Genomic DNA, 27,683 nt, shown 5'->3' with positions numbered 1-27,683 from the left:
TTTGCTGAAAATGCTATCTTTTTTCCATTGGATGGTTTTGGCTCCTTTGTCAAAAATCAAGTGACCATAGGTGTGTGGGTTCATTTCTGGGTCTTCAATTGTATTCCATTGGTCTATCTGTCTGTCTCTGTACCAATACCATGCAGTTTTTATCACTATAGCTCTGTAATACTGCTTGAGTTCAGGGATAGTGATACCCCCTGAAGTCTTTTTATTGTTGAGGATAGCTTTAGCTATCCTGGGTTTTTTGTTATTCCAGATGAATTTGCAAATTGTTCTGTCTAACTCTTTGAAGAATTGGAATGGTATTTTGATGGGGATTGCATTGAATCTGTAGATTGCTTTTGGTAAAATGGCCATTTTTACTATATTAATCCTGCCAATTCATGAGCATGGGAGATCTTTCCATCTTCTGAGGTCTTCTTCAATTTCCTTCTTCAGTGTCTTGAAGTTCTTATTGTACAGATCTTTTACTTGCTTTGTTAAAGTCACACCGAGGTACTTTATATTATTTGGGTCTATTATGAAGGGTGTCGTTTCCCTAATTTCTTTCTCGGCTTGTTTCTCTTTTGTATAGAGGAAGGCAACTGATTTATTTGAGTTAATTTTATACACAGCCACTTTGCTGAAGTTGTTTATCAGCTTTAGTAGTTCTCTGGTGGAACTTTTGGGATCACTTAAATAAACTATCATATCATCTGCAAATAGTAATATTTTGACTTCTTCTTTTCCGATCTGTATCCCCTTGACCTCCTTTTGTTGTCTGATTGCTCTGGCTAGAACTTCAAGAACTATATTGAATAAGTAGGGAGAGAGTGGGCAGCCTTGTCTAGTCCCTGATTTTAGTGGGATTGCTTCAAGTTTCTCTCCATTTAGTTTAATGTTAGCAACTGGTTTGCTGTATATGGCTTTTACTATGTTCAGGTATGGGCCTTGAATTCCTATTCTTTCCAGGACTTTTATCATGAAGGGGTGTTGAATTTTGTCAAATGCTTTCTCAGCATCTAATGAAATGATCATGTGGTTTTGTTCTTTCAGTTTGTTTATATAATGGATCACGTTGATGGTTTTCCGTATATTAAACCATCCCTGCATGCCTGGGATGAAGCCTACTTGGTCATGGTGGATGATTGTTTTGATGTGCTCTTGGATTCGGTTTGCCAGAATTTTATTGAGTATTTTTGCGTCGATATTCATAAGGGAAATTGGTCTGAAGTTCTCTTTCTTTGTTATGTCTTTATGTGGTTTAGGTATAAGAGTAATTGTGGCTTCGTAGAAGGTATTCGGTAGTGATCCATCTGTTTCAATTTTGTGGAATAGATTGGATAATATTGGTATGAGGTCTTCTATGAAGGTTTGATAGAATTCTGCACTAAACCCGTCTGGACCTGGGCTCTTTTTGGTTGGGAGACCTTTAATGACTGCTTCTATTTCCCTAGGAGTTATGGGGTTGTTTAACTGGTTTATCTGTTCCTGATTTAACTTCGGTACCTGGTATCTGTCTAGGAAATTGTCCATTTCCTGAAGATTTTCAAGTTTTGTTGAATATAGGTTTTTATAGCAAGATCTGATGATTTTTTGAATTTCCTCTGAATCTGTTGTTATGTCTCCCTTTTCATTTCTGATTTTGTTAATTTGGACGCACTCTCTGTGTCCTCTTGTTAGTCTGGCTAAGGGTTTATCTATCTTGTTGATTTTCTCAAAGAACCAACTTTTGGTTCTGTTGATTCTTTCTATGGTCCTTTTTGTTTCTACTTGGTTGATTTCAGCTCTGAGTTTGATTATTTCCTGCCTTCTACTCCTCCTGGGTGTATTTGCTTCTTTTTGTTCTAGAGCTTTTAGGTGTGCTGTCAAGCTGCTGACATATGCTCTTATCTGTTTCTTTCTGCAGGCACTCAGCGCTATGAGTTTTCCTCTTAGCACAGCTTTCATTGTGTCCCATAAGTTCGGGTATGTTGTACCTTCATTTTCATTAAATTCTAAAAAGTTTTTAATTTCTTTCTTTATTTCTTCCTTGACCAGGTTATCATTGAGTAGAGCATTGTTCAATTTTCAAGTATATGTGGGCATTCTTCCTTGATTGTTATTGAAGACCAGTTTTAGGCCATGGTGGTCCGATAGCACGCATGGGATTATTTCTATCTTTCTGTACCTGTTGAGGCCCGTTTTTTGACCAATTATGTGGTCAATTTTGGAGAAAGTACCATGAGGAGCTGAGAAGAAGGTATATCCTTTTGCTTTAGGATAGAATGTTCTATAAATATCCGTTAAGTCCATTTGGCTCATGACTTCTCTTAGTCTGTCTACATCTCTGTTTAATTTCTGTTTCCATGATCTGTCCATTGATGAGAGTGGGGTGTTGAAATCTCCCACTAGTATTGTGTGAGGTGCAGTGTGTGTTTTGACCTTTAGTAAGGTTTCTTTTACATATGTAGGTGCCCTTGTATTTGGGGCATAGATATTTAGGATTGAGAGTTCATCTTGGTGGATTTTTCCTTTGATGAATATGAAGTGTCCTTCCTTATCTTTTTTGATGACTTTTAGTTGAAAATTGATTTTATTTGATATTAGAATGGCTACTCCAGCTTGCTTCTTCTGACCATTTGCTTGGAAAATTGTTTTCCAGCCTTTCACTCTGAGGTAATGTCTGTCTTTGTCTCTGAGGTGTGTTTCCTGTAGGCAGCAGAATGTAGGGTCCTCGTTGCGTATCCAGTTTGTTAATCTATGTCTTTTTATTGGGGAGTTGAGGCCATTGATGTTGAGAGATATTAAGGAATAGTGATTATTGCTTCCCGTTATATTCATATTTGGATGTGAGGTTATGTTTGTGTGCTTTCATTCTCTTTGTTTTGTTGCCAAGACGATTAGTTTCTTGCTTCTTCTAGGGTATAGCTTGCCTCCTTATGTTGGGCTTTACCATTTATTATCCTTTGTAGTGCTGGATTTGTAGAAAGATATTGTGTAAATTTGGTTTTGTCATGGAATATCTTGGTTTCTCCATCTATGTTAATTGAGAGTTTTGCAGGATACAGTGACCTGGGCTGGCATTTGTGTTCTCTTAGGGTCTGTATGACATCAGTCCAGGATCTTCTGGCCTTCATAGTTTCTGGCGAGAAGTCTGGTGTGATTCTGATAGGTCTGCCTTTATATGTTAGTTGACCTTTTTCCCTTACTGCTTTTAATATTCTTTCTTTATTTTGTGTGTTTGGTGTTTTGACAATTATGTGACGGGAGGTGTTTCTTTTCTGGTCCAATCTATTTGGAGTTCTGTAGGCTTCTTGTATGCCTATGGGTATCTCTTTTTTTAGGTTAGGGAAGTTTTCTTCTATGATTTTGTTGAAGATATTTACTGGTCCTTTGAGCTGGGAGTCTTCACTCTCTTCTATACCTATTATCCTTAGGTTTGATCTTCTCATTGAGTCCTGGATTTCCTGTATGTTTTGGACCAGTAGCTTTTTCCGCTTTACATTATCTTTGACAGTTGAGTCAATGATTTCTATGGAATCTTCTGCTCCTGAGATTCTCTCTTCCATCTCTTGTATTCTGTTGGTGAAGCTTGTATCTACAGCTCCTTGTCTCTTCTTTTGGTTTTCTATATCCAGGGTTGTTTCCATGTGTTCTTTCTTGATTGCTTCTATTTCCATTTTTAATTCCTTCAACTGTTTGATTGTGTTTTCCTGGAATTCTTTCAGGGATTTTTGCGATTCTTTCAGGGATTTTTGCAATTCCTCTCTGTAGGCTTCTACTTGTTTATTAATGTTTTCCTGTGTTTCCCTAAGGGAGTTCTTCATGTCTTTCTTGAAGTCCTCCAGCATCATGATCAAATATGATTTTGAAACTAGATCTTGCTTTTCTGGTGTGTTTGGATATTCCATGTTTGCTTTGGTGGGAGAATTGGGCTCCGATGATGCCATGTAGTCTTGGTTTCTGTTGCTTGGGTTCCTGTGCTTGCCTCTCGCCATCAGATTATCTCTAGTGTTACTTTGTTCTGCTATTTCTGACAGTGGCTAGACCGTCCTATAAGCCTGTGTGTTAGGAGTGCTGTAGACCTGTTTTCCTCTCTTTCAGTCAGTTATGGGGACAGAGTGTTCTGCTTTCGGGCGTGTAGTTTTTCCTCTCTACAGGTCTTCAGCTGTTCCTGTGGGCCTGTGTCTTGAGTTCACCAGGCAGCTTTCTTGCAGCAGAAAATTTGGTCTTACCTGTGGTCCCGAGGCTCAAGTTCGCTCGTGGGGTGCTGCCCACGGGCTCTCTGCAGGGGCAGCAACCAGGAAGATATGCGCCGCCCCTTCCGGGAGCTTCAGTGCAGCAGGGTTCCAGATGGCCTTTGGTGTTTTCCTCTGGCGTCCGAGATGTGTGTGCAGAGAGCAGTCTCTTCTGGTTTCCCAGGCTTGTCTGCCTCTCTGAAGGTTTAGCTCTCCCTCCCATGGGATTTGGGTGCAGAGAACTGTTTATCCGGTCTGTTTCCTTCAGGTTCCAGTGGTGTCTCAGGCAGGGGTCCTGCCGCTCCTGGGCCCTCCCCCACGGGAGCCCAGAGGCCTTATACAGTTTCCTCTTGGGCCAGGGATGTGGGCAGGGGTGGGCAGTGTTGGTGGTCTCTTCCGCTCTGCAGCCTCAGGAGTGCCCACCTGACCAGGCGGTGAGGTCCCTTTTCCATGGCGTCTGGGAGCAGAGAGCTGCTGCGGGCCGGGATCCGCGGGTGTGGGACTTCCGGTAAACACAGGACGTGCCCGGTCCTAGAGGAATTCATCCTCTGTGTGTCCCGATTTCACCAGGCAGCTTTCTTGCAGCAGACAAGTTGGTCTTACCTGTGGTCCCGAGGCTCAAGTTTGCTCGCGGGGTGCTGCCCACGGGCTCTCTGCGGCGGCAGCAACCAGGAATAATCTCCAAATCTGTACTAAAAAAAGTCAATGTCATTATCTTTATTTTAAATTAATCAAAGAAACCTTCAGACTAGCCCCCGAAAGTTGGCTAAACTGAAAAAAAAAAAGAGTTATATAAAGGTACAGTATCATGGGCAACCTAATCTTAAACTGATGGTGTTGTATTTAAGGACAGTGAGTAAAAATGTCATGTATCCTCAGATAAAACCGTACTGATCTGCAGCAAGCCATTGATCCATATGTATTATCATATGTCCTAAATATAATTTTAAAAAAATCTTAGTTGAAACCAAGTGTTTTTAAACACTTATGAGCAATGTGGGACATCTCAATATACACTTGCAATGTGTATTGATCTGATCACATTATCTGATGTCTATTGACTATCATTTGTGTTGAGAACATTCAAAACCAAATATACGGACTCTTCTGGGGTATATAATTGTGCTTAATCCCAGTTGTCCCACTGAACTATAGAGCTTTCAAAGTTATTTCTCTTAGCCAACCGTATCTCTGTCCCCACGATCCACCCCAATCTCTCCATTCTCTTTCCTGCACATCCTTCTCAGCCTCTGGTAAGCTTTATTCTAAAACCCCTAGGCCTAAAATCAACTCGTTGATTTTACATGTGAACATATGCTGTTCACTTTGCTGTCTCTGTTGCTATTCATGGTAGCATTTTACTCTTTTTGTGGTTAAATAATATCTCAGTCCATATATATCCCTCACTTTTAGAAGTGATTGAACCTACATTTCTATTACCGGCATTTTTGAGACTCTAAACACTTCCTTCTCTTTTCTAGCTTTCCCTGTCTCTAGACCCTAGTATCCATATGAATATGACTTAACCCTTTGAACTGTCAAGTCAGGGACTTCTACACTCATAGACTTCAACAGTTCTTTTTATGTTGCAGAGGAACAACCAAGAGTCAACAAAGTGGAACTGCCATGCTTTCTACAATCTTGTCTCCTCTACACTTCTTTGAAAATACCTTCATGTAAGGGCCTTCTCTTCTATCCATCTTTCCTAGACAACCAGGAAGCTTGCTCATGGCTTCCTCGATTCTCAGCTCATCCCCATCTACTCATCTAAAACACGTTGATTCTCACCCACCCCATATTGTCTTAGTACAAGTTGTGTTTTAGTCTTCAACATTTAGCCCATCTGAATATAACACACATTTGTGCTTTCATTTCCTTCTTTTGTTACAAGAATGTAAACTTTATGTGACTAAGCCTTGAACTATTACTTTGATCTCTGCATCCTTAGTGCCCAGAATTACAGCAATCGTACAGTAGAGTCTTCATTACCACTAGGTAACCAAATGTTATTTTTCTGGGTCTCTAATGGGAAGAGATCCCAATGCCTGTTCATTACTTCTCTGAGGTTCTGTGGGCTCCTGTGGTATCCTAGGATTGTAAGTGTTGTATAGCAGAACAGTTCATCATCCTCATGTGGGGTGTGTTAACAATCTTCAGCCTTTGGTCTGAGGTGATTCTATATTGGAAACATTACTTAGAGTTCACAAGTGACGTGACATTACTTTGAACACTTGTGAGTATACTTTTTTATATGAGCTAATAAAATGGTATTAGAATTTGAGGATTTGAAGGCCACACAAAGTAAAAATGTTTACCTGATACTAAACTTTGCTTCTCCGCATTTCCGATATCCGTGTTCTTCTGTTCACATTCTCCGAGTGTCTGTGAGGGTACCTGGTATTTATCTCTGCCCAACCTTTCTGGAGTTTAACAGTAATAACATTCTTACTAGTGATGAGGGGATCCTTGCTTCCTTGTGGTACCCAATGCTCCTTTTCATTTCTGTTTGGAATTCATGTTGGAACCCATTCTGCTCTTTGGGGATTCCTTTCTCATCATTTTTTTCTTCCTCATTGGTTTGATTGTGCTGAGGACATCCAAGGCAGGAGAAACTAGAGAACCACTGCTGTCTGGAAACTGTAGACTACTCCGACAAGAGTGGCAGTGATCACTCAGGCTACGTTTTGGAGAAAATGGATACCAGCTGCCTCTCACTAGGTTTCCCGTTAGCTTGTCATTTACTTTTGCTACCATATTGCTTTCATGACAGGGACACTCTGCTTATCAAATGGTTCCTCTAAGATCTCTTTTGTTTCTCTTCAAGCACTCTTGGATCATAACTACTACCTTGGCTCAGTGTCTTCCAGTCGTCTCAGTTCTATCTGCAAAGAGGTTGTTGTTCACCTCCCACTAAAGTTGTCCTGTGGTACTTCCATGAATCTCTTGGTTGTGTTACTAACTAGTCATGTGCGAAGCATGACTTTATTCCTGTGGCAAGTTATTCTTTCAAACATGAAATATCAAAAGTGAAATTTTTGAATTTAAGATCAAATGAATCCTAGTTCCTGAAATTGTAATTAAAATATACTTTGTTTCAAGACTGGCTTAGACATGATTAAGTAAGCATTTACTGAGTACCAACCAGGCACAATCTATAGTTCTAGATTCCAAAGTAATATAGAATAATCCAATACTTTGTGAAACCAATTGTTTCTTTCTAGGAATATGAATCATATATTTGTAAAATGAGAAAATCATTAAGCTTTAGGAGTAAATTTTATTTGAGTTATCTAAAAGAAGAAAGAGATAGACACCTATTGATTATCTTTAATGGAAACTTGAATTTTGCTTCATTGTAGCTAGCTTCCTGGTGAAAGCATATTATTTAGAATTATATTGGCTGATCCTGAGAAATCAGTTCTTTTTCTCTTCAAAGTGTTTATCTTTATTTGAGAGTTCCTGTTCACAGGCAGAGCTGAAGGGTCTTACATCATCATCTTTAAAAATATTAGTAGCAGAAAGATAGACTAATGATTAGTACTATTGATATGATTTGCAATTAAGTGAGGGGACAACACCACACTTGGATAGAAGATGCTATAATTGAATCCCGCTTCATCCTGACTAGTTGTATGGCTTTGACCATAAACTGAACATCTTAGAGCAGCAATGCTTCAGTTTCTAGATGGGCATGTAACTCCCAGAAGGGTCATTAAAATGGCTGGCCTCACAAGCTATACATTATAAAAACTGCAGTAACAATAATGATCTGTACTACAGGTAAGATGTAGATTGCAATACTGAGGAGAACTCCTGGTGCATGACTGTGGTAACTGCAACCTGGCCTACTGAAATATAATCTCTCAGTTGATGCCGTCATTCATTCATTCATTCATTCATTCATTCATTCACCAAATAGTTCTCACATGCTTAATGACTGTGAGACGTAATGGTAAATCTCAGGCATTCAAAGGTGAACATGACACAGATCACTGTTTTTAAGAAGGTCTAGATTGAAAAGGACCAGCATCACCAACTCTGTAAGCCTTTGTCTTGAGAATAAATTCATTTCAATGTCAGTGAATGACTGAACAGCAAAAGTCTTGTTAGAAGAGATTTCTATATACTTTGGCCATGTAGCAATGTAACCTTCAATAATATCTGGAGTGATCACATAGACATGGCCCTAGATATGAAGAATAAGGAAGAGATGGAAAATTCTAGTCAGATGCTACAGTGAAAGCTATTGTGACTGTACTCTATTGGTTCAAGCAGCTCTTAACCCTGATTATTATCTAAAGGAGGCATAAAAATGCTACATATACCTTGAGAACATGCTATGGAGGGGAAAAATCACATAATAGAAAAACATGTAGCCTGGAGCATACAATGCTCACAGTTTAAACACACACTCTTAAAGTTCTTGCTAATTTCTGTAGTCATTTTATACTTACAGGTATATTTATGTATCTTTTTATATTAAAGGTGATATAAATTGCAGCCCAAACTGCTTAAATATTTAATTGCTATATATAGATTTGACAGTGGAGGGAGCAAGATTTATGTATGTATGAAAGACTGTCTTATAATTTATAGAGTCCATGTTGGTTACAAATGCTAATTGTACTGGGATCAAAAGACTCAATAAATATTTGATGGATGAATGAATATGAAGTGAGATTCTCGGGTCTTCCCAAGAGTTGTGTACAGATTTTAAAATGTCTCTTTGATATTTAATGGTAACTTCTAAATTACGCGGTTTGGTTTTAAATCAAGTGAAAAAGAAGGTCTGAGCTATGTCTCATATCAGCGTTGCAAAGTCAGTCATTCAGGAAAATTTTGAGCTACTAGTTTAAGTGTTGATAACTAAAACTTACCTACTAGGAGGGTATTTGGAATTCTAGAATAGAAAAAATACTTAAAATACCTCCTTTTATAATGCTAGTTTCCGAGAGTATTGGAACTATGGTAAGATGACTATATTTCATAGTGTTAGTTTCTGAGAATACTGTGGAACTATGGTAAGATGATTTTCCTTATGGTAAGATGAAGAGTCATCATAACTTCACAGAATGGGAACACATTGTAAAGCATGACTCTATATACATGAAAACAATGAGTAGTTGCAGATATATATATTCTGGTCTTCATAACACTCATATTTCCTGAATGAGTATCCTCTTGAATTCTCATGTTCAAGTTGGTTGCAATAATGATTAGGTTGAAAAAACGATGCACACTAAGTCACAAATCTTTGTTATGAAAATCCTACTAAAGATTAAGTGTCCCTAAAGGGCGCTAGGAAGATGGTGTTCACATTGTGTGACTCCATTTAGACACTGTTAAAGAAAATGATGTATCTGGGTTAAAGGAAATTCATATTTCACAAGTTTGATATAGGGTCAGCATTCTTTGGAAAAAAACCAATAGCAAGTGAACATTGCCAACACTGTGTTCAGGGTCTGAGAACACATCAATATGTCTTCTGGGCACACAATTACATAATATCTAAAAGGACAAAGAGTGTATCATTTGCCTTAATACTGAAATAAACAACATCTTCGAGACTGAGCATATTGTATTATTTTTAAAGGGGTTGTAATGTATAAAAATTCAGGTAGCAATGAATATCCTAGTAAGAGCACCAGTGGAAGGGGAAGCCCTTGGCCCTGCCAAGACTGAACCCCCAGTGAACGTGATTGTTGTGGGGGGAGGATGGGAAGGGGAAGCCTATATAGAAGGGGAGGGGGAGTGGTTAGGAGGATGTTGGCCTGGAAACCCGGAAGGGGAATAACAATCGAAATGTAAATAAGAAATACTCAAGTTAATAAAGATTAAAAAAAAAGAAACTGGAAAAAGTTCCTTGACTCTTCCATTTCTTTTCTAAACTACATTGCACATCATTAAGGAATCTAGTTAGCTATGATCAGTATCTAAGTTTTTCTGAGACACTTATTAAAGAATTTATGGAATGTCTAGTTCATGGGAGAACACTAATCTAAATGTGCCTATGGTCTCCACACCTGAGAAGATAAGGCAGGAGAATTGCAAAGTGTCTGAGGTTAAAAAAATAAATAAATTTAGTACTCCATGAAGCAGAATTATTGATTTGACCTTTAGCATCTCTCCCTCTGAAGCTTCAATTTTCACATAAATATATTTTGGGGCAAATCTGAAACTTGCTATGAAAGGTCTACCACTTGCTGGCTGTGCTGAGGCTATTAGAAGTAGCTACTTAACCTACAGGAATGGGCCAGCTCTTGAGATCATATCACTTCCTGGGAAGAATGAGTGCAGTTTTTCAGAAGTACTATTTCCATGCCTTATTGGAATAATTTCAAGAATTTTTAGCATCAATACATGTTAAAGTTAGTCTTCATTGCTATTATTTCTTTCTCCCTTTCTGTGCCCTCCATTTGTATTTTCAATAGAATATTATTATCTTTTGGTTATTATCATTATACACACACTGCTAAATTATAAATGAATAATAATTCTATTTACTTGCATTACGTAATTTTATGGCTGACCACTTAGTAGTAGATAATTAATTAGGGGCCCATTCCTGGGAGGAGTGATTCCTTCAGCTCTTAGCGTTTCTTACTTCTGTAGCTTTCTGTTTAGGGTTGGGGCTGCCCCCTGACATTTACCCACATCAGTACGTCAATTAGCAGTGTACTTCTTCAGATCATTTTTAGACAGCCAAACCGTTGTGGTATCAACTGTCACTGTCACTTGTAGAGAACACAATCTCATAACAACTTTCTTGGTCCTCCAGTTTTTACATTCTACCAGCCCCATCTTCTGGAATGGTTCTGAGCTTTGGGTGCAGAATTTGTGTTGTAAATGCATCACTTGGGACTTGTGACCAATAATCATTATTTTTCCTTCTGGAATTCTGACTGCTGTTGACCATAAGACACATTGCAGTGTTGACCTCTCGGTGGATTATTCTGACTTCTCTTCAAAAGATAACCTCAATTTCCTGAAACTGTCCATGAAGAATCATTTTGCTTTTACTTCTATTTACTTAGAGGTAAGCTAGACTAGAGAGATGGCTCAGCAGATAAAGTTGTTTGTCGTGCATATTTGCCAACTTGAGTGTAATCCTTAGAATCCATGAATTTATTTAAAGAACTGACTAGAGGAAGTTGTCTTGTGATCTCCCATGTTCCACGTGATACCACACATCTACATCACACACACACACACACACACACACACACACACACACAGAGAGAGAGAGAGAGAGAGAGAGAGACAGAGACAGAGACAGAGACAGACAGACGGACAGAGAGATGGAGACAGAGACACAGAGGCATAGAGACAGAAAACTAAAAAGTTTTTAAAAACATAAGCTTATTAATTACTTACATTAGTCGTGTTACAGACATTAGTCTCATTATAGTCTCATGATATATAATGTTCTGGGTTAAAGCCCTTAACCACCCTCATTGGATGAAGATCCAGAAATTCCTTGATCGAAGACATGTTTGGACACAAATAAGTGTGTTTTCTCATCATAGTGAAGTTGTAAGATATTCTCTTTGGATGCCCTGGCTGCCTACCCTTTTTTATACAACCATTTAGACACATGTAAGAGAGATTTTCTTTTTAATCAACTTGCTCAGAAATAAAGAGTACTTCATTTAGGCCTTCTAACATCAGTATCAACTTCCTAAGGTAATGCAGAAGTGATTATGATAGATTAGCTTTTAAAATGTCTACCTGCATTAGTAGTTTCTTATACTAGAAACAGAAATACTGGACTTGTCATAATTGAATTCCTTAGTACATTGTTTATTGGGAATACTTACACTTGTTTTTCTTCATTTAATAACCACACCTGTTTGTATTGTAAAAAGATAGCAGCATTCAGACAATTGCAGCCTTAAAGGAGTTAACTAAACCAGAAGCTGACAGAGTGCGAGAGGCTGGGAGCAGATGGTATTGTCAAATAGAGGTATAATTGCATTAAAAAATCTCTGCAAAATAGTTTCTCAAGCTTTAGGTAACTTAGATGACATTTAGCAGGCTCTGGAAATCACTTAAATGGGTACAGAAATAAAAGAATCACAGAGGAAAATGTCACCATCTGAATTTATCTTGAGTTTTACTGAGTCGAGACATCTGAGTGCTTGTTAATACCTAACAACTGTTTACAGCCCATAGAAGAGAATGTGTCATTGTTGTGGGGGGAACACATTTAGCTCATTTTGGGGGGAAAGGTCATTTTTTGGCTGTCTTCAGCTTTAGTGTTCTAAAATGTAAAGTCTCTGGGAGAAGGAGAAGTGTGAATTATCCTCACTTCCAATATAGGAAACTCACTGGTGTATTTTGGGAACAGTACCTAATGCAATTACAGTTGAAAGCCTCAGGGAGAACAGCCCCTTCTTCACTGTACAGTTGAGGTTCCTCAGAACTACTGCAAAAGGTACAGTGAACAATGAGAGCTCTTTAATCACTGCTGGAAAGCCAAAGATATCAATGGGGAAATGTAAGATTTTTTTGAGGTTGGAGGACGCAGTATGTCTGAAAGACCTACGAAATAGAGCCATAAAAATGTAGATTGAAGATAAAATTGTGGCATTAAACACAATCTTATTGACAAGTAAATTGACGGAAGCCCATGCAGAGCTGAGCCAGAACTAAGGCTTACGTAGCCTCCAGGATAGAAACCTCTGAGATTATGCATGGTCAGAAATATTTTGCGATCAAGTTTATCATAGAGTAGTAGATGGAAGCCAGTTCTCAGTTCTCATCATAATCCTGGACATAACTCAACGCAGAAATGTAAAATTCCGGTAGGCAGAAATATAATACTGATCAGAAAACCCTGGCTTTTATTTTTTTTAAGTAAATAATTTTACTTAAATTTGATGGTCTTGTTTCCACCTTTGATCAAGTGTAGAGTCTCTATCAGGGACCAAGAGCTTTTGCAAACAATTAGAATCATCCCCCGCTGAAGGCAGCATAGATTTTTCTCTAAACTCTTAGTGCAACACCTTGATTCTTCCAGCAATGGCTTGCCGCTGGTTCATAAAGCATTCTAGCCTGCTGTAGATACAATATTGTTATCACTGGACAGGCTAGCTCATTGTTAAATATAGTTGTACTCCAGCCTGATGAAGATATAATTTATTTTGTTAATAGGAATGGTTTCTAATTCTAATCTCTCAAACCACAGCAACAGTAGCACATGAGAGGTTGGAAGGTTGAATCCAGTTGTGTACTTACAGAATCCACAACTACAGAGGTAAGCCGCATCCAAGGTCAGGTTTGGTTCAATTTAAATCAAACTTCTACTTTTTAAATGAAGTAACTAATGTGTGTGTCTGTGTCTGTGTGCGTGTGTTATATGTATGGAATATGTGTGTGATATGTATGGAGTATGTGTGTGTTATATGTATGGAGTATGTGTGTGATATGTATGGAGTATGTGTGTGTTGTATGTATTGTGTATGTGCATGTGAATATGCTGTGCTAATGTGCTCACAAACTCGCATGCAAATGCTAGAGTAGTGTGTCAGCTGTCTTTCTCTATTATTCCCTTACCAAATCCTCAACCAGAAAGGTGCAACTTTTCCAAGAGTAACTGACCAGAGAGCTCTTGGGATCTCACCATCTGTACACTCTAAAATGAGGCTCACCAGACGCTGTAGCCCTGCCATGGGCAGTGGGGACTCAAACTCAGCTCCTTATAATTTTCAGAACAAATGATATTACCTGGGCCCCAGAAATCTTTTTATAACATAATTTCCAGAAGAGGGATAGATTTTCAGGAGTAAGAGCATTGGCTGTTCTTTCGGAGAACCCAGGATTGAATCTTAGCACCCATTCGATGCCTAAAAACCATGTAGAACTTCCGTTTCAGGGTATTGGCTACCAGGTCTGGCCTCCTCTGACATTGCATGCATGTGGTATACAGATTTATATATAGGCAAGTAAAATAAAGTATCTTTAAAACGGCAGCAGCAGCAACAACAATTAGACTTTCCAGTTGATTTTCATATATGAGATAATTTAGAAATGACTCATCTAGAGTTAGGTTTCCAGTGTTTTTCTAGTTTGGGAAATGAATCAGCAGAGTATGTCCAAGTGTGTTCTATTTTGCCACTAAAGAGGCTGACCAAGATACTTGTTATTCTAAAGTGTAGTATTGACATAGGTCACATTTTTAATGCCCAGGTCCTCCTAGGGCATTAAAAGACTGCTAGTTCCTGCCTTCATAACATCTCTTAGCAAGAAGTCATCATCAACTTCCAGACAATAATGGTGTCCTCTGGGGATGAGAAGATGCTTAAGAGTCTGGAAAACAGATTATGACACAGGAATATAGAGCTGACCCAACTCTGATGGATCATGAAGGAGGAAAACCTTCTGTGTGTTTGATGGGGTAACCACTTGTGGTTACTTCTTAGGTTTTGACGTGCAGCTTTTCTTGCCTCTAGGACATACTAACGTTCCTCTGTAAAAGGAAAGCCAATGTCAACGGTGGCGACTTCCCACACCATCTCTGGCAGGTTAAAAAAAAAAAGAACTGTGCGTGATTTACAAGATGCTCATGTTCTGCAGAAAATAACTTTTCAATGAATTGTTGCAGAACAAAGTTGAAGGTCCTCCTGGACTCATTAGGAAAGAGAGCATGGCAGAGATATGGTGAGTTCACTCCAGCACTGCTTCCGCTGAGTCTGACATTTTTATTGTGGTCATTATGACATGCATAGCATCTCAATTCAGTTCCATTTACTCAAGGCCACTGTTGAATGCAGGTTTTGGTTAATAAACTGAGCAAAAAAAATTAGAATGATTTCCAGCTACTTGTGCCAGCATACCAATTACTACACCCATACTAATGTACTATCCTCAGTTTTGAAACAACCTTCCTAAAAAAAAAAAAGAAAGAAAAGAAAGAAAGAAACAACCTTCCTCCATTTTCTTTGATTCCCTTAAAATCCATTTTTATTCACATTCTCTAGGTTTTCAAACTATTCTGTAATGTTCTGTAAGTTTCTCGCCATGGCTAAGCCTTTTCCACTACAGGCTGTGTTTTCCTCTTATCCTCTGTGGAGTTTTAGGGAGGTGTTTGCATTTGGAGAACACGTGGTGATTTCTGGATCCCTTTTCTAAAATAGATCTTAGACCTGTGTCATCAGAGGTTTGCTCTTAAGCCAAAAGTCTCTTTAAGGACACGGAAGGAATCTTGTCCTGTTCCCCTCCAGGCAGTCATGGCAGATGTGAAGTGTCGGGGTTCCGTGTGTATCCTCTGTGACTCCCATTTCCCCATTCCAATTTTTCTATTCTGTCCCTCCCTATCAGTGCTTTAACTTCCCTGAAGAGAACTGGTGAATTCATCTGACATATTTTTCTTGCAAGCTGTAGGATCAAACACCATGTTTGATTTTTCAACTATCTTGGCCCCGCAGCTGCACGAGATAAGAGATTATTTTCTACAGCTAGGGAGAGTTTCGGGTTTTTATTTTATTGTATTTTCAGTCAGTGCCTTGAGCCAAGAATAGAGTATTTTGATCTTGTCAGAGTATTTCTTTAAGTCGTTCATCTCTGAAGCATTTCCCCCAATTCCACAGTCCTTGAATTTCTCAAGCCCTTCCTTTGGTTCTTGTAATAGAAGGCCCGTGTTTCTCATAAACCTTGTCTTCCGAGGATACATTATTCCAAGTGACCACAGGGGACAACACCTAATTTCTCACCACATACCCCAAACTGCAGCTTTATGAAGCATCATTTCCCCAAGGTCCTCTTTCTCTTTTCTCCGAGGCTTTACTGCATGCATCGGTTGGAGCTCTTAATTGCAATTGCCACAAATCAATGTAAGCTAACTTAAAATCCAAAAGATTTAGATATTAGAGTCTGGAAAAGTCCTTAGATTTTTTTTGTAGAGTTCGGGAAACTAGGCTTAGCAGCCACGGTTTTACTATTGCTCCTGATTTGCCACGTCTCCCAGTGCCATGAGGACATTGTGGCCAGGGCCACTTTCACTGCTATCTTGGGAAAGGGATTTGGGTTGTAGGAAGTGAAAAGCTAGGTTCATGTACAAGCCTGCCTCATGATGTATATGAGAAATAGGACCTAAGGAATAGAATAGTCAGTCTCAAGAAAGGAATACAGGAATTAAGAACTTGGCCTAAATATAATTCTGAATTTAGTGTAATGGTGACATCTTCAGAATATATCGATGGAAAAGTATGTGGATCCTTTGTGAACTGTTAGGATTAAAGTGAGTTCACATCTCATGTACAAGGATACCTCTCTCTATAACTGATGTTAATCAGCAGATGCAGATAGCTCACACCAGGGCCAAGGGAAAAAGCCAAGTATGAGTTATGAACACATGCGTTTCATGGGAGAGGAGCTAGCTGGTCACAGAAACACAATCTGACTGGTAACTCGAGACCATCCCACTACATGATTCCTTCCCATCAAATTGCTTATTTCTTGGTCTGGCTTAGCTACTGCTCAACTAGCAAGTGCCTGTTTACACTTTGTATAACTTATACAAAGCCAGGAACTGCTAGATGGTTATAGACACCATTTCTCATTCACTACACACAAACACACACACACACATACACATACACACACACATACATACACACACGTGTATATATATTTTTTTGTCAGAAAATCTATTTTTTCCACATCAAGTTTTAGACCTTAGAGACATAAAAATTCTTTATTAAATTACACATAATAGAATTATGTTTCTAGTTATCCATGGGACAATCATATTTGCATATATATATATACATACATACTGGACAGTATTTTCAGTAATATGAACATTAAGAGATATATTTATATTTGTGTCGCTATGAATGTTATTTTTCATTTTCCCCTATTCTGGGAATTAAACAGCACAGTGGTTTTCTGTGCTTTGAGACTGGAAGAGAACTGAGAATAGTGTGGTTTAAGGTTGAAAGAGCCTGACTGAAACCTTGCTTCTGTTTTTCATTAGCTGTGCAACCTAGTGAAGGAATGGCAACTCCTTGGAGACTCTTCGTTCCTGAGGTTAATTGTTTCATTTTGGTTTGGTTTGTTTCATCTCGAGGTTGTTGAAAGGCTAAACATATATGGATATCATCTACCAGGCTCTCTGGAATTCAACTAATATCATAATAAAGTGTGTGACCTGGAAGCAGTCATGGAGTAGTATAAACCAGCCTTTTTATTCTGTTGGGTAAGGACCAGAGGAATAAAATAACTTAATTTTTATTTCACTATGGACTTGGAACCAAATTCCTACTATGCAGGTTCCCATGAAAAACCAAGGAAAACAATTCAGTGTTGAATTGTCAGGAAGCAGATGAATTACACCACAGTACAGAAGGCTATTCTTTCTCTGTACATTTCCCAAGTAGGAAGAAAACTGGCTACTCTTAGAAAACCTTCTCCAAACAGGGATCTCCTTGTGCAGATTTTGGAGAATATATTTGGCATTTTTATATCTGAGTCCTGTTTCTAGGATTTTCAGCTAGTAATCAACTCTGGAATTTTAATTAATTAATTAACTAATTAATTGTGCATGATATGTGCACCTGCATGTGCTCACATGTGTGCACACGTGTGAAGGCCAAAAGTCAATATTGTACATCTTCCTCTACAGTTCTTCAGTTTCACTTTTGAGATAAGGTCTCTCTCTCTGAAGTTGGGGATTAAAAATGTGGCTCAAGCTGCAGGCCAACAAGCCCTGAGATCCTCCTCTTTCTGCCTCTTGGACAGCAGGAGTACGCGTTTTACAGACTGGCTTTTTACAGGGGTGTTTGGAATCTGACTCAGGTCTTCATGGCTTGTGTAGTGGACACTCCTGTTTGAGCCATCTCTCCCGCCTCAACTCAGGAATTTAAGAAAGGCAGGACTTGATTTTTAAATCAAGGTTATGAGAAATAATGAACCTACCACAAAACAATTGAGGGTCCAGCTAAATAGCATTTGCACGAAGAACCTATGTTGTGTTGTTATCACAGCCCAGTGCTTAACTGTCTCCATCTGCTTGGTAGGCTTGCTCATACTCATTCATGGGTTACCCTGCTCTCTCACCTTTAGGCAATCACCAGTTACTTTCTGTTGCTATAGACTTCCCTCTGTGGCCATTTCACACACACACATGCATGCGATATGCGGTCTCTTTTGCAACTGGTTTCTTGCCTTCAACATTATGGTTTTCTCCTCAGTGCAGCATTTTTGTTGCTTCACAATTTCTTATCGCTCAATCTCAGTTCGCTATTGGTGCAGGTTCTATTGATTTTGACAAGGAAATGAGGACCAAAAATAATTCCTGTCCCTCCAACTCTGCCACAGGACCAGGGTGTATCTACATTCACCCACTGAGTGCTTCCCATAGGGAATTCGCCAAGGTTGAGTCCTCTGGCCTTCTTCCCACCCTGCAGGGGGAAATGTTTACATCCTTGTCTCTGATGATTATGCCACTAAATGGTTGGAAAATTGCCCAAGTAGGAGGTGGCAGCTCGGATTCCAGCAGGTTAATAACAGCGTTGGCATGCATATTTCTGAGCCACAGTGACACACCTGCCATTGAACGGGGGAGGAAGGAGTAAGCCCTTCATGTGGAGACTATGGAATGGTGTATGTCAGTGTCACAGTTGAAGGGACTCTGACAGGGGGTGTGTGTGTTTGCTGGCTTTCCTGGTTGTGTGAGTGAAGTGGTATTGGGTAGTAGTTTAGTAGAAAGTTTGGAAGTCAGAACTGGCTTGACACTGTGACCTTGTACCGATTATGAAACCTTGGAACCTCAGATTTCTGACATTCCCACATCTCTAAAGCTCATAGAGTTGCGAGACCAAGAGCATTTAGTATCTAGAAACAGTCAACGTGTTGACTATTAATTTTTAAGTCCATCACATCTGAGAATCAGGACTACTTTGGCCAGCCCCCTTCCTTAGTGACTTCAATAAAGTACCAGCTTTCTAAAATAATAAAAATATTCAATGATTGACAGAAAGAACATTTCACCTTAGAACTAAAATCTCATTTTCTCTCTTCCTTTCTCTTCCTTTGTTTCACTCATCCTCAACTCCTCCTTGTCTCTATTTTCTTCTTTCATGATCTCTTCCTTATAGAACTGAAATCGTTAGAATAAGTCCACTAAGTAATACTTATACTAATTGTTATTATGGAGTATTTTCTCTTAACCTGACTGCATTTGTTCCTCAGCAGCTCTGGTGATAGCTATCGTCATCGTCGTCGTCGTCGTCCTTGTCATCATCATCATCATCATCATCCACATCTCAGAACTGGGGATCATATCATTTGCCAAGAGTTGCACTGCCCATACACAGTGGGGATTGCCTACATTAGCAGATATATGGAGTTATATAGATCAAATGTAGTCACTCCTATTTCTTCTGCCTGGCAGTCTGAAGTCAAGATATTATCCACAGTGGCTCCTTCCAGAGGTTCCTGTGGGAATCTGCCTCGCTTTTTCTCTCAGCATTGGTTGCTGTTAGCAATCCTTAGCTTTCAGGCTGTCAGTTGACTGACTGAAATCTCTGCCTTGTCCTTCTGTGGCACTGGTGTGTGTGTGTATGTGTGTGTGTGTGTGTGTGTGTGTGTGTGTGTTTTCTCTGTCTGAAAAACCTTTCTTCCTTAGTCATTGGAGCCTTAGTCATTGGAGATGTTCAAAGAAAACACCAAATACATTTGCAGAATGGGAGGACCTTTGTACGGGTAGAGGAATAGAAAATGGTCAGGCGACAGAATGTTTGAGATGCTTACAGTATTTTGCTTATTGCTGTGACAAAATACTATGACCAGAAAAGCAAGTTGTGAAAAAAAGGGTTTATTTGCCTTACACTTTGACAGCACTGTCCATCAGCAAAGGAGGTCAGGACAGGAATTAAAACACAGCAGGATCCTGGAGGCAGGAGCTGACACAAGAGACCATTGAGAGATGCTGCTTAATAGCTTGCTTCCCCTGGCTTGTTCAGCATGCAGGATCAACAATACAGGGATGACACCAGCCACTATAGGCTGTGCCTTCCCTTACTGATCACTAATTGAAAAATTGCTTTCCATCTGGATCTCATGGAGGCATTTCCTCAACTGAGTTGCCTTTTTCTCTGATCACTCTCATTCATGTCAAGTTGACACACAAAATGGACCAGTACAGAGGTGACCTTTGATTTTGCTTATATCAATGGGGGCTAGGCAGAATAAGGAGGAAAGGGGACCAAGGGCTCCAGCATCTGTACTCTGAAGTGTCTGTAAGTAAGAAAGCCAGAAAGGACTGCGAGAAACAGATTAGGGAAGATCAGGTTAGTCACGCAGATGTGGCATCTTCTATTTTCTCCTAGATGAGAATAAAAATTTCCCATTTAATACCCAGTCCTTAAAGATAGCTATAGGTGATATTAACTGCCTAGTAAAAAGGAGGGGCTTATGATAGAGGCTAACACATTTAAAAGTAAAAAAAATCCCAACCAAGTTTCACCATCCCATACACCAACCAACCAACCAACCAAACAAACAAACAAACAAAATGGTATTTGAAACGACTAGGCCCAGGATGATAACTAGTAACAGTGTACAGTATAACTGAGCTCTATTTCAACTTTAGTAAAATCTTGAAAGATGGGGGCGCCTAGTAGGAATTTCACAGAAAGAAAAAGCAGAGTTGAAATGCCACTGTGTTTTTAGATGGCAGTCGCTGGGCACTGAAAAAGAACTAGGATTATAAGAGAATATAAAACACTCCCCAGGTTCCAACTATTTCTCCCATGCTCATGGCTTTCCCCTAAATATGGGACAGTATAAGGTAGAGAACACATCCACCATGGACCAGATCCACCTCATGGTTTTTCCCTAAATATGGGACAGTATAAGGTAGAGGTCACACCCACCATGGTCCTAGTGTGGAACAGTATCAAAACTGGGCATTTGTTCAGTAAGGGAAACAGAGAGAAATTCTGAACTTTTGGCATAGCAAGGAGTCAGGAAGAAGGCAGAGGTAGAAGGCTGACCAAGACTCTAGTTCTTAATCAAGCCCAAAATTTCCAGATGTGCTCTGAACAGAGATAACCCAACCCATCCTTACTGGTCATGGTCAAATGCCGCTGTTGCCCTTTTAGATTTGTTCTTTATCACATACGCCCTGACTGCATTTGACACTCAAAGGTACCACAGTTGCTACTCTTTCTGCTTTGTCCCAGTACTGACCTTGCTTCAGATTCAGTGGTTTCTGCACAATAACACTTTGATTCTTCTTGCAGTTCTCTAATCACGGATAGCTGTAGTCTTAAACCTGGTCGGACTGTGAACAGCACATCCTTTCCTCAGATAGCCCTGGACTCACAGATTGGGTTGAGGGATACAGATTAGCAAATAGTAGGATACACTGAAGCTCACTTAATAGTAAGACGCAGAAGAAGCCTGTTTTTAAGGGAGATGAAGCCAATGAGTTTGTTTTGGGAAAAATCAGTCTATATATTCTAGCATAATATTGATTGGTGTGAGTTTCTATTCACTGTGTCTTTTTTATTGAAATAATGATGTCATCAATAACTAAAGTGCTGGTGTAAAGTACCACAGGATGCTTTATGACTCTACAATGCTATTCATTTATGCATTTAATAATAATTCTTCAACTTCTATTACATGAAAACTACAGGGCATCACAAATGCAAATACAGGCAAGAGGCCACAACACTCATATCCTTCCCTGACAGAGTCAAATAAATCATGGGTACTTAAGAACTATGCACACTTAGCTAAAATACCAACCCAAAGCAAACAAACAAAATGAGTAGGGTAGGCTTAGAGAGAGTACCCCACTGTGATTCCTAAAAGGTGTTTGAATCTAGATGTCTAGATACATTGGGGCTCTGCTTCTCTAATCAACACACTTGCAGGGGCAGGGCTGCAGGGTCTATTGTCTAGAATTCTACATCAACTGACTGCCTTCCCACAGCCCTGGAGTGTGGCTCACAATGGGAACACAGCCTGCATCTCCAGAGGACTGCAGGGAGCTTGTGATTGGTTAGGCTATAATTAGCCAACTGATGATCTCTCCAGTCATCCCCGCTGGCAAGAGGATGCTTTGCCAGCACTCTGGTCAGCACTCAGTCAGCCCTGCTCCACCCTCTTTCAACAAAGGACATCTCATTTGTCACTCAGACACCTTCCTGACAGAGCTTGCTTTCACTTAAAAGTGAGGTAGGGAGGAAGGGCGTCTTGCAAATTTTGAGTCACCGAAACCATAAAGTGAGAGTAGAATGATATGTGCTAAGTGGATAATTTGTCTCCTAAGGCCTGCAAAGGTCTACCCCCAACCCCTGTATTTTTTTGCTGCTTGCTCTTCCAAAGCTCAAGAAATTAAAACCCAGAGCTCTCCCATTGCCTCTGTTTTCCCCCTCTCCTTTTTGTTATTTAACAATTTCTACCACACATGTGAAGTATCTACCATTTGCTCAGCACACAGAAGTTAGAGCTAAGTCAGACTGACTGTTCCTAGATGGCTTGTTTGTTGTGAGTTGGAAATCTTTTCTTCTTCCAGGTGCTTATGTTATTTGGGCGAGGATAATTTTACACTGAATTCCTCTGCCTGAACTCCACAACACTCACGATAAAGGTATTACATAATATCGACATACAGATCCTTTACAGATTGCTTTGCTAGACAATAAACATAATGTGTTATTAAATAATCTTTGGACTTGGAGAGATCTCAGGGTAAGCCATGGGCCTGGTATTTATGAGTGTCTCTGCCCTGATCTAAGTCATGCCAATATTGAGATAAACAGTGTCTTTCGTCCTGTGCTCTGCCTAGAGTGATTCCATTTTATAAGCAGCCTTTGGTTCTGTTTTGCACATGCATACAGAGGCAGGATGGCTCTGCATCTAGGTTAGCAGGTGGACATCATCACTTATCTGCATCTAGCACCACCTGCAAGACACAGAGTGATCGTTCATGCTGAATATAAAAAGGCATCATCCATAAATTTACAAACGTACACCAGGAAAGTAGAAGCTCATGTATATATTAAAGCCTCAACCCTACACAAAGAATTACAGACAACTGAGGAATGCTGGGAGTGTAGGAAATAGTCTTCCCCAGGGAAGCGCTCACCAAGTGGTTATCCAATACCAATGGTCAGGGCTGAAAGCATCCATACAAGTGACAGCATTTGGGCTGATGAGGTTATTTTTTAGGAACTAATGGAAAAAGAGGTCATGAATTTGAAAAAGAGCAAGGAGGGGTGTGTGGGAAATTACAGAGGGATGGTCGAGAAAAGAGAAATTCTATAAATATACTCTCAAAAAAAAGTTAAAAATATTTTAGGAAAAATATACAAAACCTATCAGGCATGGGGAGATCAGAGTGTAAAAGCTTGATAAACAAGCATGAAAATCTGAATTGGAATCTCCGATATGGGAGAGAGAGAGCATCTCTGTGACCTTAGGACAGTGCTTAGCAGAGACAGGGAGATCTCTGGGACTTGTCGCCAAACTAATGTTGCTGATAGAGTGAACCCCGGGTTCAGTGATAGATAAAAATAGAAGAGGTTAAAGAAGACATCCTGGTGTCAAATTCTGGCCTCCAGATGTACTGGAATAGATAACTATATCTCCACATATATATTTGTGCATATCTACATAGTCCACATATTCATACATATACACACATATGTCCACAAAGTTTATTTTTATCTTTATCTAACCATCTATAGCTGTATCTGTATTAGTATCAGGGTTGGTATAGAGGTATAATGATATATCTAATAATATAGATACATCTAGATAATGATAGTTATTGATATAGAAGATATAGATTAGATATAGATATTTATATATATATAAATATAGACATAGATATAGATCCATATGTATATAAACACACAAAGCCAGGTCTGAGAATTTAGTTAATGCACTGTTAATGAGGGGTACAAAATATTCACATGGACCCCATAAAGAGAAGACAATTTAACATTGTGAAGATGTTACAGTAATTAACTTCTCCTCTGGCCTGTCATTTGACCTCTTGATATATTTATAAAGAGGTCAACAGGCAAAGAACTAACTCCCCCAAGAGCTTTAGCTCAGTTCAGACTCTACTTTTTGATGGCCTCCACTCAATTTGCCATCTGTCCATTCATATTTTGTCCTTTCAGACCTCTGCCTCTCCTCCACCAGTCTATTCCTGTGTAGCTAGATGCAATCATGCACCTGGCTCAACCTTGAAATTCTGAAGCTTGGCTTTGCTTAACTCCAGAAACTATATGCAGGAGTTAATACCAAACCATCTGTAGTAATTTTCTTTGCATCTGGATGATCTCTCTCTGCCTCCAGTTAGAGCTCTGAATTCCTTGAACTTTGCAGCCTCTTAACTTTATTATAGTTATTCTATAACCATACATATAATTATCTATCTATCTATCTATCTATCTATCTATCTATCTATCTATCATCTACTAATTATCTCTCTTCTATTATCTATCAATTGTGTGATATGTTATACATGGTATAAGAAGTAATATTAGTAATTAAAATTGGAATAAGAAGATATGTATTTGGCCATGTCAACCAACCAAGGAAAATTATAACTACTTGGCAAAAATTGTAGCCAATGAAATTGAAGCAGTTATGAATTTTTGTTCCACAAGTTTTAATACTGTAAGGGTAAATGTGCCTATGTTAGTGTGTTAACTCTATCTCTGTGTGTTAACTCTTTGAGTGACTGCTACTTTAAGTGTGAGATGAAAAGACTGTGAAAGGAATAAGTTGAAATGGCCAAATTCAACATCAAGACTGAAGAAATGGATTCTCATTTCCTTCTACTTTGACTTTTGATAGATATGGATGATGTCTTATTAATCTTTTTTCTCTTTCAAAGATTTTATCTCAGACTTACATATAAAAATGTATAGAAAAGTCCTTGTTATATTGTATGACAACACTTTCCCTGGGGAGATGTAACACATATACACACATATATTCATCCCAGTTATGGAGCCCACAACACAACAATGTACAGATGCCATCAAGTCCAACTTGGTGAACCCATGAGTTTTATTAGGGTTATTTAACAGGAGTTACTTAGGAGCAGAAATGACTTAAAGATAGCTGGATCACCTAAGCTTACCCTTCCATGGGTGACAAAAGCTAGAAAACCTAGAACTCAACACACAGTTGGCTCAACAAATTGGAGAGTTGGTCTATGCCTCTTCCAGGAAGCTCAACTAGTTTTCGCTTCTATCCAGGCTGTCTGTCTTGTCTGAGAATGACTTAGCCTCTCAGCCATCTTCTTGTTTACTTTTGGGAGGGAGAGCCTAGTGAATCTGGTAGGTTTCAGGAACTTCCTAAAGCTTTTGTTTACCTTCTGTCTTAAAGAGCTTCTCTGTTTGGTGGGATGCTCTAATCCCAGAGGAAATGCTACACAATGGTTGATTAACACAAACTAGTACATTGTTGAATGAATGAATGAATGAATGAATGTCTGGCTTTCCTTTCTGAGGCAGCCACAAGAATATGAGTAGGAAGCAGATCAAAAGAAAGCTTTTGCCTATAAAGTCTTGGAAGACACTGCTGTGAGTGACTTTAAAGTACAGGGTGTTCTTGAGCTCCTGGTCTGCAAGGTGAGATGGTACCATCCCTGTGTCTGCTGTAAGACTCTTCCCAGTCATCTGACTCAAGAACGACTAAGCAGTGGATGTGGTGAATTTGCTTTTGGACATTTGCTTAGGGCTATAGCTTTGTCTAGGAACTTCTGCTCCTCACTCAATGGGAAGTTTCTTACAATGTGGTCCTTAAGCTCAGGTGAAGGTGCAGCTATCACAGCCTTGAAATGAGAGACCATCAAATTATAAATACAGAAGACATGACATCTGGAGATCACTTCTGCCATGACCTAGATCATTTAGTCATCATTCAGACTATAGACATGTAGCATCCATCTGTGATCCCAGCGCTTGGGAGATAGAGGGAGGAAGACCAGGAGTTCTAGGCCATCCTTGTTGTTGGCTGGCCCAAGTTTTTGACTAGGAGGGAAGCAGCCCTTTTGGAGAAATAGAAACTGCACACACTGTTTGCCTCCCAGCCTTGTGCCTCCTCAAGTGCATTCACACCAGGTAAACATACTTTCCTCCATCCTTTCAACAGACTTTTCCTAACCTATCCATCTTCCTCCCCATATCAGCTCTTAGGTTCTGCTGAAGCATAAGCCACTCTACGACTTGGACCAGACATACCCAGCCTTTCTGGCCCCAGACTTGATACTCCTGTTCAACAGGAGTATCTGGAGGAGACCATGGGGGAAGGGAACACCCATACAGGAAGGGAGGGGGAGGGCTAGGGGGGATGTTGGCCTGGAAACCGGGAAAGGGAATAACATTTGAAATGTAAATAAGAAATACCCAGTTTAATAAAGATGGAAAAAAATAGAAGGCTAGGATGTTAGGCCGACCCAAGTCCCTGGCCAAAAGAGAACCAGCCTCTTAGGGGAAATAGAAACTACCCTTTCTGCACATCTCAAGAATCTGACCTTTATCTCATTGAGAGCAGACTGACAACAGCATCCTGTTATCTTAACCCCCACAGCATACCTTTACCTTAAGGAACAGAGGTCCCCATTTTGCTTACAACTGGCCCTTTGCAGCAATTTCCTTCCATTCATTGCTCCCTGGCCACTCCCACTTGACTTAAACCATCCCATGAAAGCCAACGTCCCTTTTGGCAATGCTACTCCCCCTTCTCTTGGTGACAGCTTGGCAGCTTGTTCTTCAGTAGAGCCTGGTACTTTGGCCTCAGTGTGGCTCTGGTGGGCTCACTTTCTTGTAAATCTTCGCTTAATGACAGAAAATTTGAGACAAGCTGTGGATTGAATGAGAGCCTGCCTCTAAAACCACAAATGAAAGCCCAGTACCACTAACAGCAAACAAACACACAAACAAACAAACCCAACTAAACACCCTAGAAATCTAATAAATAAACCACAAGGGAGGAGTTCCTTCAAATTTCTTGACTTATACTTTCAGAGCAGAACCAGGCTACAGAGAGAGGAGTATGTTAGAGTTTATTATTCACATTTCGGATGTCACCATAGACATATTCTTTTTGGATATGTCACAGGAACTTGAGCAGAGGTGCTGGTTAAGGGGAAAGATAATTAATTTGTCAAATACTTCTTCTTAGACAGCATGGATCCAATAAACTTGTGCCTAATAAGATACCATTCCCTTCCTTGCCAAGAGTCCATTTGAAAGATTGTCTTCATGGTCTACTATGTAGATTCAGTGGTTATTGAGGATAAATTCAGTATATTCCGTCATTACACCTGCTGGAAGAGTTACAAATATTAAAGAATTTGTTGTGAAGTTCTTTTAAAATAGTTTTAGATATGGATGAAGTATGATTCAGTGAATCTAGGTAGTAATTTTACTATTATATTAATTGTATTATATTAATTGTATTAATTAATTGAGTTTAATTGTGATTTTTATAAGTGCTCAT

This window comes from Rattus norvegicus, chromosome 18, assembly GCF_036323735.1.
Source record: "Rattus norvegicus strain BN/NHsdMcwi chromosome 18, GRCr8, whole genome shotgun sequence".
NCBI classification, from domain to species: domain Eukaryota; kingdom Metazoa; phylum Chordata; class Mammalia; order Rodentia; family Muridae; genus Rattus; species Rattus norvegicus.
Note: the sequence above shows the minus strand (reverse complement) of the source record.